Below are 11037 nucleotides of genomic sequence, written 5' to 3' on the forward strand. Positions count from 1 at the left end.
GATCCAAAGAACTTGGGAGCAACAACTTGAGGCAGCAATGTATTCAGCTTCGCATGTTGATGTAGCTACACACGTCTGCTTCTTGCACTGCCATGTGACTAGGCGATTTCCTAAAAACTGACATCCAGCCGTTGTGGATTTGCCGTCGATTTTGCATCCGCCAAAATCAGAATCACTGAAAGCTACCAATTCAAAGTTATTATCCCTAGGGTACCACAGACCGGTGTCAGGGTACGCCTTCAAATAACGAAAAATCCTTTTAACAGCAGCAAGATGTGAGGCCTTCGGGTTAACTTGATATCTGGCAAGCAGGCACGTTGGGTACATTATGTCTGGCCTTGATGCTGTGAGGTACATAAGAGATCCGATCATAGCGCGATAGATTGAAAGGCTAACAGCTTCTCCCTTCAAGTCTGGAGTAATTCCGTGATTAGTTGGCAATGGGGTACCAATGGGCGTTGCATCAGACATCTGGAACCGGCTCAAGATGTCACCAACATATTTAGTCTGATGGATGAATATCCCAGACTCCGTTTGTTGTACTTGTAGGCCCAAGAAGAAAGTCATTTCCCCCATAGCACTCATCTCGAATTTATCCTGCATAATGCGCTCGAATTCCCTACACAAGACATCATTAGTAGAACCAAAAATAATGTCATCAACGTATACCTGTACCAGAAGAAGATCTCCATCTTGTTCTTTGATGAAAAGAGTACAGTCGATAAGACCTCTGTGAAAACCGTTCTCCAGCAGATAGTGAGATAAGGTTGCATACCAAGCTCGTGGTGCTTGATGAAGACCATAAAGAGCTTTGTTGAGCAACCAAACCCGATCGGGATGGATAGGATCTTCAAAACCTGGAGGCTGCTCGACGTACACCTCTTCTTCAACCACACCATGTAAAAATGCACTTTTCACGTCCATCTGATAGACCTTGAATCCTTTGAAGGACGCATAGGCTAGAAAGATTCGAATTGCTTCGAGACGTGCAACAGGTGCATAGACTTCGTTGTAGTCGATCCCTTCAATCTGACGAAAACCTTGAACGACCAAACGTGCTTTGTTTCGGATAACAACTCCGCGGTCATCCTTTTTGCATTTGAAAACCCAACGGGTACCAATCTTCTTGTATCCAGCAGGTTTCTCTACTAGTTTCCAGACACCCAGCTTCTGGAATTGTTGCAGTTCTTCCTGCATTGCTTCAACCCAAGCGCTATCTTTCAAGGCTTCTTTCCACGTTCTTGGTTCTTCTTGTGAGACATAACACGCGAAGGACCAGTCGTTTTGTTGCCCGGATTCTCGAATAGCTGCATACAAGCCTGCATTGTTGTTGTTTCGCAACATGTTTCTTGTTTGTACGCCACTTTGCACATTTCCAATGATGTTTTGTTGAGGATGGGTATTATGAATCCTTGTTTCTGGATTATCTGGAACTGGAACATTTATACCCAGGTTGTTAAGATTAAGATCAACAACCAATTCAAGACCCGGAATTGACGAAGAGGATGATGCAGTAGTCTCAGCTGTTCTATGTGTATCCACTGGAGGAGTACCCTCTGAAGTACCATGAACTGCTGTTGTAGGAGCTTCCTGATCTGCATCTAGAAATTCATCATCCTCTGAAGATTCGTTCAATTCGTTTGCATCATGAAAATCCTCATTGTTGAGAGTATTATTGTTCACCGAAGAAGATGGTTCTTGATTAACAAGAATTGGACGAACCACCGGTGAAACTGTTGCATTGTCACTCTCGAAAAACATCCTAGCCGCAGCATTTTCTTCAACGGCTTCAACATTGATCGAATTGAAGAAGTCATCATACTCAAACATCCAAGGTTGACCCGGATTTTTGACTGGCAAGGTGTGCCTTTGTACTCTGACCTCAGACCATTCCTCGACCCTTTTAGTCTCTAGATTCCAGACTCGTAAGTTAGGGGTGGCATACCCAAGAAAGTATCCATCAATTGCTCTTGCCCCAAACTTTCCATTAGGATCGATGATTGTGCAAGGAGCTCCAAACGGTTCGAGATAAGACAAATCTGGTTTCCGTTTTTGAAGAAGCTCAAAGCAGGTCTTGTTGTGCCTTTTGACTGTAAGGACTCTGTTCAATGTGTAACATGCAGAGGCCACAGCTTCAGTCCAGAATGGAATGGGCAACTGTGACTCTACCAACATTGTCCTAGCAGTCTCGATCAATGTGCGGTTCTTACGTTCAGCGACACCATTCTGTTGAGGAGTATAAGCTGCACTAAACTCATGAAGAATACCTTTTGAAGTGCAGAACTCCGTCATGGAATGATTTTTAAATTCAGTACCATTGTCGCTACGTATCCGCCTAACCTTCAACTTATACAAATTCTCAATCTGAATGATCAAGTTTTTGATAATACCAAAGGTTTCACTCTTGTGTGCCATGAACGCAACCCAAGAAAATCTTGAATAATCATCAGTAACCACGAGGCAGTATTGATCACCCCGAATACTTTTGTGCTTGACAGGACCGAACAAATCCATATGCAAGCGTTCAAAAGGAACTGCCACCGTGTTGATCTTCTTTGTAGGGTGCTTCTTCTTTGTTTGCTTTCCTTTCTGGCACGAAACACAGACGTCTTGAAGATGGAAATTTTTGAGGGGAACACCATTCACCAATTCATTTGAAACCAAATGATTCATTTTGCGTAGGTGAATGTGACCCATTCGTCTGTGCCAAGAGATAGTGTCTTTTTCTGTGGCTTTAGAAACGAAACATGTTGCTTGTGCAGACGTGGTAATAGCCTGGCTCATGTCAAGGACGTACAAATCATTTATCCTTGGAGCCGACAAGAGAATCCATTCTTTTGGAATTTTGAAGCCGGGTTTCAGCACATAACATCCATTAGCATCAAAGTGTACTGAGAACTGCTTGTCATAGATTTGAGAAACACGAAGAAGATTGTGATCAAGTTGTTGCACAAAATTGATCTTGTCAAAGCTGACAATCCCGTTAGATATCATTCCTTCACCTGTAATGTATCCACCTTTATCTCCAGCAAAAGCAACATAACCTCCTCTAATAGATTTAACGTCGTAGAGAAGCTTCATGTCGCCTGTCATGTGCCTGGATGCCCCACTATCAACAATCCAATGACTACTGATAGTTCCTCCTGAAGCACCCTGCACATGAACTCAAATGAATTAGTTGGAGATGGGGACCCAAGCCATTGTGGTCGTGGGTCTTCCATTTTCATCAATGACAATAACTTCTTGTCTTTGATGGTTGGTGAATTGTGATGGTCCCCCTGATTCAGTAACCGATTTAGGTTTCCATGTCTGTTTTGTTTTACCAGTATCTTTCTTTAAAATTTTAACTTCTTGATTGTTTGAAATTGTAGAAGTTTCTGGTTTTACAGCAACAGATTGTTTTTGAACCACATCAGTTTTAATTGCTTTTTCAATTTTCTTGACCTGTTGCCTTTTCTGTTTCTTTTCCCTTTCTTTTACAAGTCGGGGATCTTGTTTTGTGAAAACAGTTGGCTTACGGTCAGTCTTACCACGGGGATCATCAACCTTTTCCTTTTGCTTATGAAGATATGGACAATTACGAATAATATGTCCAATGGTTCCACATTCAAAACATGATCTTCGTTCTACAAACCCCGAAGAATCATTTGATCGTCTAGCCGATGATGTTGAACTTTGTGAACCCGAGGTACTAGGTTTTGAACTGCTTGGTTCATTTCTTTTCTCGACAATAGCTTTCTTGACAAAATCTAAGTTAGATTGATTTTCAAACTTCTCAATTTTGTCCGTTCCCGTCGATTTCACAAAGTTAACCTTTTTCTTCTTCTTTTGGTTCGGCTTCTTGTTAGCTTGAGCCGGTGCTTTACCTTTGGGTTTGGTGTGATTTTGCTGTGTTGGCACTGTTGGCAATTTCTTGTTGCCAAATTGCTTTCGGATTTCAGCTTTTGGAATAGGAGGACACTGTGTAACTGTAACTTTAGGTCCTGCCTTTCCCAAGAACTTACTTGTCGAATTCTCAAAGACTTTGCAGATTAAGGATTGATTAACATTCTTAATGGGAAAATCTTTGTCTGAGTAAATTTTATCATCACCAACTAGAGTGTACAGCAAATTCACACTCTCCGGCTCTTCTGCAGATGAGGACTCAGTTGCAACAGTCTTAGCGGGTTGAACAGGGGGATCACATAGAATGTGATTCTCAAGAGGTATGTCCTCATTTTTGGCTACCGCATCAGACTTTGCTGGGACAGTATCGTCAGATTCATCATCAGACGAATCAGCATCCTCAATCACAACTGGAGGATCTTGATTCTGCTCAGCACTCACAAATGTATCTGCTGACACATCTGAATCTGAGGATACTTCCTTTTGGTATCCGAGTCCTGCAGCAAACTCCTTAACATCTAGAGGCACAGAGGGTTCAAAGAAAACCCTGTCCTCTTCATCAGGCATGGCATCATAATTATGTCTCACTGGTGGTGGACACTTCTTGTACCCTATGCAAGTGACATCTCTCTTTTCCTTCTGAACGTCAATGATGTGATCTAACACATAGCTAGAACTCAAATAACTGTCTAGCTTGAGTTGGATCGCATCACTTTCGGTCTTCACACAAGCCATCTCTTTTTGCATACTCTCAAGGCGAGATATATACAAATTAATATCAGTTTGTTTTCTTGAAACCATTTTAGTCAGTTCAGTTTTATCCTTCTTTAATGTTTCAATTACTGACTTAAATTCTTTTTCATGGTTTTCATAAAACATGTTGGCTTCTGTGCATTTAGAGAGATCCACAGTCAATTTCTGATTGTGGATGAATGTCACATCATATTTCTCTTGCAAAGCCTCATGCTTGCTTTGCAAGTCACACCAATCAGCACTTAAGGAACTATGTTTGTCTTGCAAGTCAAACAAACTAGCTTGTAAAGCATCATGTTTGCCTTGCAACTCAGACATACTTTTCTCCATTTCAGCACATCTAGCATGCAACCTAGCACATTCATCACAATTAACAGCAGTGGGTTCATCGACACATACCTGACTTGATGAACCGTCGACATTAGCCATAAAGGCTGAATGGAGAGAAGACGAAGTATAAGCAGCTTGATCCACCAAAATAGATCTTCTTTGAGTTTCTGCTGCAGCTTCCTCCAAGAGTTCATCAATATCTGCATCGATTGCTGCATTCGATGTCTCACCCACATAATCATCACCAGAATTGGATGATTCTTCATCAGCACTCCTGCTATAACCAGAAGAGTCTTCATCTTCAGACGATTCACCACCACTGGCAGAAGATTCTCTACCACTGGTGTGAACCAACTCTTTCACAATTTGAGCAAAACATGCTGTTTCATCAGGAGCATCAGCACCCAACTGGATTGACCAGTCACAACCTTCATCCACCTGAACTGCAAGTGCTCGGTTGGTTTGGTTGTTTGCAGGCACCAATGACCGCTCAGTGTTTCTGTTCTGATTCTGCTGGTTGCCTCGGTTTCTGAAGGGATTTTGATTCCCGTGCTGTGCTGGCTTTGTACATTCCCTTTTAAAGTGGCCCCGTTCACCACAGTTGAAGCACTTAACAGCCTGCTTATCGAACCCATACTTGGTGTCTCGCTTACTTTCCAAGCTGGTTCTGCCAGTACTTTCCATCCAATCCTTTGCTCTTCTCACAGCACTCGCAAAGGCCCACTTGATATCCATCAAGTCCATCTCTTCCTTATCAATCTGCCTGTAATCTTCTTGTGTCAGATTAATGTTTCCAATCTGACCTTCTATCAACCCACAGTACGCGCTCACTACAGTGTTAAGTAGCTCCATGTGTTCCTTAGCTACTTCTACACTGACTTTAGAGAAGCTTGAAGTGTCAAGCTGTACTGTATTTGACTTTGATTGTTGACCTGCAGCAGATGATGTTCCTCCATAACACGCATATTGTGGTTGTTGAGCAGGAGGAGGAGGAGGTGGTTGTATTGGATTTCCATACAGATCTGTGGTTGGAGGCGGCTTTACAGGAACTTGCACTGGATTGCCATACATATCCGTGCTTGTGACAAACGCCGTTTGAAGTGGAGCATGTGAACCGGCTTTTGCAGATGAAGAAGTGGAGGTGCCATAATACATCTCTGGATTCTGTGGCACTGCAACTCTCTTTGCCTTCAACGTTTCTTCCTGATCCTTGTTCTCCAGAAGCTGCACGAAATCGTTGATATTTGTAGTTTTCAACGTTCCGTTGTACTTCAAGATTTCCAGGAAGTTATTCCATTGAGGAGGCAATGCATCGGCAAACTTCTTTACCACCTCTGTTGGAGTCGTTGTGACTTCAAAGTTGGTCAGCTCAGTAAGTAGGTGATAGAAACGGCTTGTCATATCTCCCAAGGACTCCTTATCCATACATGTGAAGCCATCGAATTCTTTCTTCAGTAGATCTCGTCGTAGTTGACGTGTGGCTTCATTACCTACTCCTCTTGTCTTCAATGCATCCCACAGCTTCTTCGTAGTCTTGAAACTGACGAACTGATGATAAATATCCTTGCTCAGTGCTTGAGTGAGAATAGCGTATGCTTTCTTTTCTAAGTCATACGTCTTCTTTTGATCATCAGGAAGATCGGCAAATGTAGCTGTCGAAGAAGCAGCAACCTCGATAGATTGATCGAATTCCGTAGTGAACCGCAACCACAACTCTGTATTTTGACCAAGAATGTATGTATGGAAACGATCAACCCATCCCGGATATTCATTAAGATGCATCAACTTTGGAGGCCTGTTTAAACTTCCGGTTTCACTTTCGCTTAGTAGAAGACTTTGAATACTCGGAGTTTGATTTGAAACAAACGCCCATTGACCAGCTGGAGTGGCATTTGTTTGTGAGGATGTAGATACCGGAGATTCGGCCCATGATGGAGATTGACTGGTATTCATGTATTTTCCACTGTCTGGAGCCGGACTTCCCCACCAACTTGGATTCATCTTTGACAAGAAAAATAAATTCTATGTCCAAGTCACGAAAGATGATGAGCACCCGAAAGATCACACACAGTCGACGGACCCTAGTTCGAAAGATCTTAAAAGAAAACAGAAACTTGTTAGCAATAAACAGACCACACTCGAAAGATCAACACTTGTTCGAAGGATCAACAGTACTCGAAAGATTACTGTTGAATCTCGAACAATGATGTCAAAAGATTCAAGAACTCGAAGGATTCTCCTTTGAAAGATCCTTATCTTTCGAGTTAAATATCCTTATCTTTCGTATAGCTGACTTTCGAAAGATCACACTTGTTCGAATGATCAACAGTGTTCGAAGGATCACTGTTGACTTTCGAGCACTGGCTTCGAAAGATTCAAAATCTCGAAAGATTCACACTTGAAAGATCCTTATCTTTCGAGATAAATCTCTAACTTTCGGACACTTGTCTTTCGAAAAGATTCCTTTATCGAAAGATATGCTTCGGACTTCGACGGATGGGTCGAAGGATAATAATCTTTCGAGCCTTCCTTGATCGAACGATAGTCTTTCGAGGTCGAAGGATATCTTTCGAGAGGTTCTGACACACAGACACAAAGTGATGGGTTGGTGAAAAGGTGACAGGTTGGTAAGTCAACTTTCGGCAAAAGGAGGTAAGGTCTGACACAGATTTCTACCAACTTTGAAATGACCTGAAAGTTTACCAAATATGGACAATCTTATCCCCACAGTCCGGTGACCGAAATAGTTATCGGAGTATGCCGGAAATCACCAAAACACTCAAAAACAAGTTTTTAAGTTACCCAACCCCACTTTAAACACTCCCGGTTAGTTTAGACACGTTTTTACTCAACGAAAATGCAAGAAACTAAGTAAAAACAGGTGCAAAAACCAAGTGTTTCAACACACCAAAACTTGTAAAAACCCGGTTTTAAACAAGGTAAAGAGCGAGGCTCTGATACCACTTGTAGGTCCCTTTTTCACGGAGGATTACGAACCTAAACCTTGTTATACAAACCTACTAGCGAGTGCGGAATCCAAGCTAGCAAGCAAACCGAGTTAGTAGCAAGTAGAGAAACAAACACACAAGTTCACCGATTAACACAACTTGTATTAATGCAATGAGGGTTCGGTTACAAGCTCAACGTTTACAGAAATGTTCTATAAACTCTCTAAGTGTGTGTGTGAGTTTTGGACAGAATGCTCTCAAAGCTATCTCTCGGAGGTGTGTGTTCTATCTGTCTGTCCTCTAAAACTCAACACTGCATGGGTATATATATACCCAGCCTAGCATGCCTGATCGAAGGATCTGATAGATGGTCCGAAGGATCATCTATCGAAGACCAAGTATTCGAAAGATCATCAAGGACCTCGAAAGATTACCTTTCGAGGTCTATGATTCGAACCATATCTTTCGATGAGGTCGAAGGATCCACATTATCCTTCGACCTCTTATCCTTCGACACAGAACATCTTTCAACTGTTGACTAAGTCAAACCAGGAGGACGGTTGACTTTGTCAACTTACAGGACTGACAAGGACATCGTTTACATACAGACCGAATACAGACAAAGTACAGACACAAGTGCACCAACACAAGCCATCTTTTCTTATTAAGAGTGAATAACTTCATTGAACATGGTTTAAAGAGTCAAATCAAATCTTAGTAAAAATGAGATTCGTGCCATCCAAGCACCATTAAAATGATGAACATTAGTTCGATTAATTTTGACATAACTTAAAGATTACTTTTAATGTTAGTCTACAATATAATTGTTGCTATATTAGATTAAATTCTGCAGCTTACATTATACATACTAATGCTCCTCTTAAATTCAAAGGAATCTTATAAGGGGGTTGTAATTGAGTCAAGCCAGGTTAAGCTCGAGCTTAAACTTAAACGAGTCAGCTCGGCTTGGCTCGAGCCTGGCCCATTTATTTTATGGATTGAGAACATATGTATTATTTTTCTGATATTTTAAAGACCAAAAGACATGTTAAAGGTATTATATGTATAATTTTGTATATTTTTCCATATGAATACATGTGTTCATGACCGCTACTTAGAGATGAAAAAAAATGGAAATAGTTAAGCCAATTCCATCCACGTAAAAATTAAACATATAAAATATGGAAAAATAAAAAAAAACATTCATTTAGTTGTTAAGACCGTTTCTTTGTGGTGGCCACCAAAATTCCACCATCCCCCCTTCCCAGTAATTCACACCCCATTTGGGCGGGGTTTAACGCCGCATCATGCCAAAAGGATCCACACAGGAGAGGGGCGTTATTCTATAACGAGTGGTCTAACAAGAAATATGGCCCTTATGTACAAAACAAATTTTTTTTAGCATCAACAATTCTTGGATGGTTCGATTGCAAAGATGGAGAAAATGCAATCTCTAAGATCCTAATAGACAACCATGATTTTAGTCAACATTTATTATATTAAATTGTAATTGCATGTAAATCAATTAGGAGATATTCTCTTCTTGATCTCAGTGTACACATGGTGTATATATGGAGGTTATCCTCCTTTAATACAATTCACTTTTCAAATCATAACATGGTATCAGCCTAACATTGGGCGATCCTCTTTTTTTTTCGCCGTTCTTTCTTTCTGTTCACCGATCACCGTTCACAAATCTTTCTCCGTTCACCGATCATCATGGCCGGATCTTTTGAAAATACCTCCACCATTCCTCTTCAAACTCTCCTCCATCTTCTTCCCCACAAACTAACCTCCTCTAATTATATCCCATGGAGAACTCAAATCAAGCAGGTGCTATCTTTTCAAAAATTAACAGGCTATGTGGACGGCACTCTTTCTTCTCCACCAGAGACCACAACTGCCAACGAAAAGTCTGTTCCAAATCCAGATTTCGACACATGGAAAGATACCGATCAGAAAGTTATGTTGCTAATTCAGTCCTCTCTATCCGAAGAGGCTATGAACGAAGTAATCGGACTCTCAACTGCTCATCAAGTTTGGCTTGCTCTCGAGAATGCGTACAGCCATTGCTCTCTCGAACGGATGCACACTCTAAGAGACACGCTTCGCCAACTACAAAAAGGTTCGTCTACCATCTCAGAATTTGGTCGAAAGTTCAAACTTCTTTGCGACCAACTCGCCGCCATCGGTCACTCGGTTGACGAAAATGACAAATGCCACATAAACCAACTCGCCACCATCGGTCACCCGGTTGACGAAAATGACAATACCATTGGTTTTTATGTGGTTTAGGCTCAGCATTTGAAACGTTCTCTACCGCTCACCGTGCTCTCCTCACACCCACAATTATTTGTGATTTGCTTTCCAAAGCAAAAAACCACGAACTCTTTTTACAATCTATCCATGTTGCAAATACTCCTCAAGCTGCCTTTATTGTGCAGCAATCACGCTCCGCTAACCAGACTCGCAATTATCATGGTACAAACAGGGGACGCGGGATAGGATCAGGACGTGGTCGTGGTCGAAGGCCACCTCATTGCCAGCTTTATCGCAAAGAAGGACACTATGCAAATGCATGTCCAAGCTTGTCCACTTTTGCGCAACGTGCTCCGCCTATTGATGCAAATCTTGCACAAGCCTTTCAGGCTCAATGTCATGTTACAGGCAACTATCGAGATTGAACCGCCGACTCGGGAGCCACAACTCATATGACTCCAAATACGGATGCACTCGCCGACATCTATCACAATCCGGGTAATAATAGTTTTGTTACATTCGGAAATGGTTAGTCCCTACCCATCTCAAAAATCGGACATACCGCTATCAATAACAAGCTATCACTATCTCATGTTCTTGTGGTCCCCCACCTTACCAAGAGTCTTCTTTCTATTAGTCGACTCACGCATGACTCACCCGTTGATGTGTTATTTTCTAATAATTTCTTTAATATTCAGACCGAAAGACGAAGGAAGTGCTAGCAAGCGGAACATGTGAAAATGGGCTTTATGTTCTTCGGAAAGGGTAACAAGCTTTTGTGGCTTCTTTTTCATCACATCAACTCAAAGCATCATTTGAAAGGTGGCATAGTAGACATGGACATGTCTCCTTTGATGTTATT

The sequence above is a fragment of the Helianthus annuus genome, chromosome 7 (assembly GCF_002127325.2).
Source record: "Helianthus annuus cultivar XRQ/B chromosome 7, HanXRQr2.0-SUNRISE, whole genome shotgun sequence".
In the NCBI taxonomy this organism is placed as follows: Eukaryota; Viridiplantae; Streptophyta; class Magnoliopsida; order Asterales; family Asteraceae; genus Helianthus; species Helianthus annuus.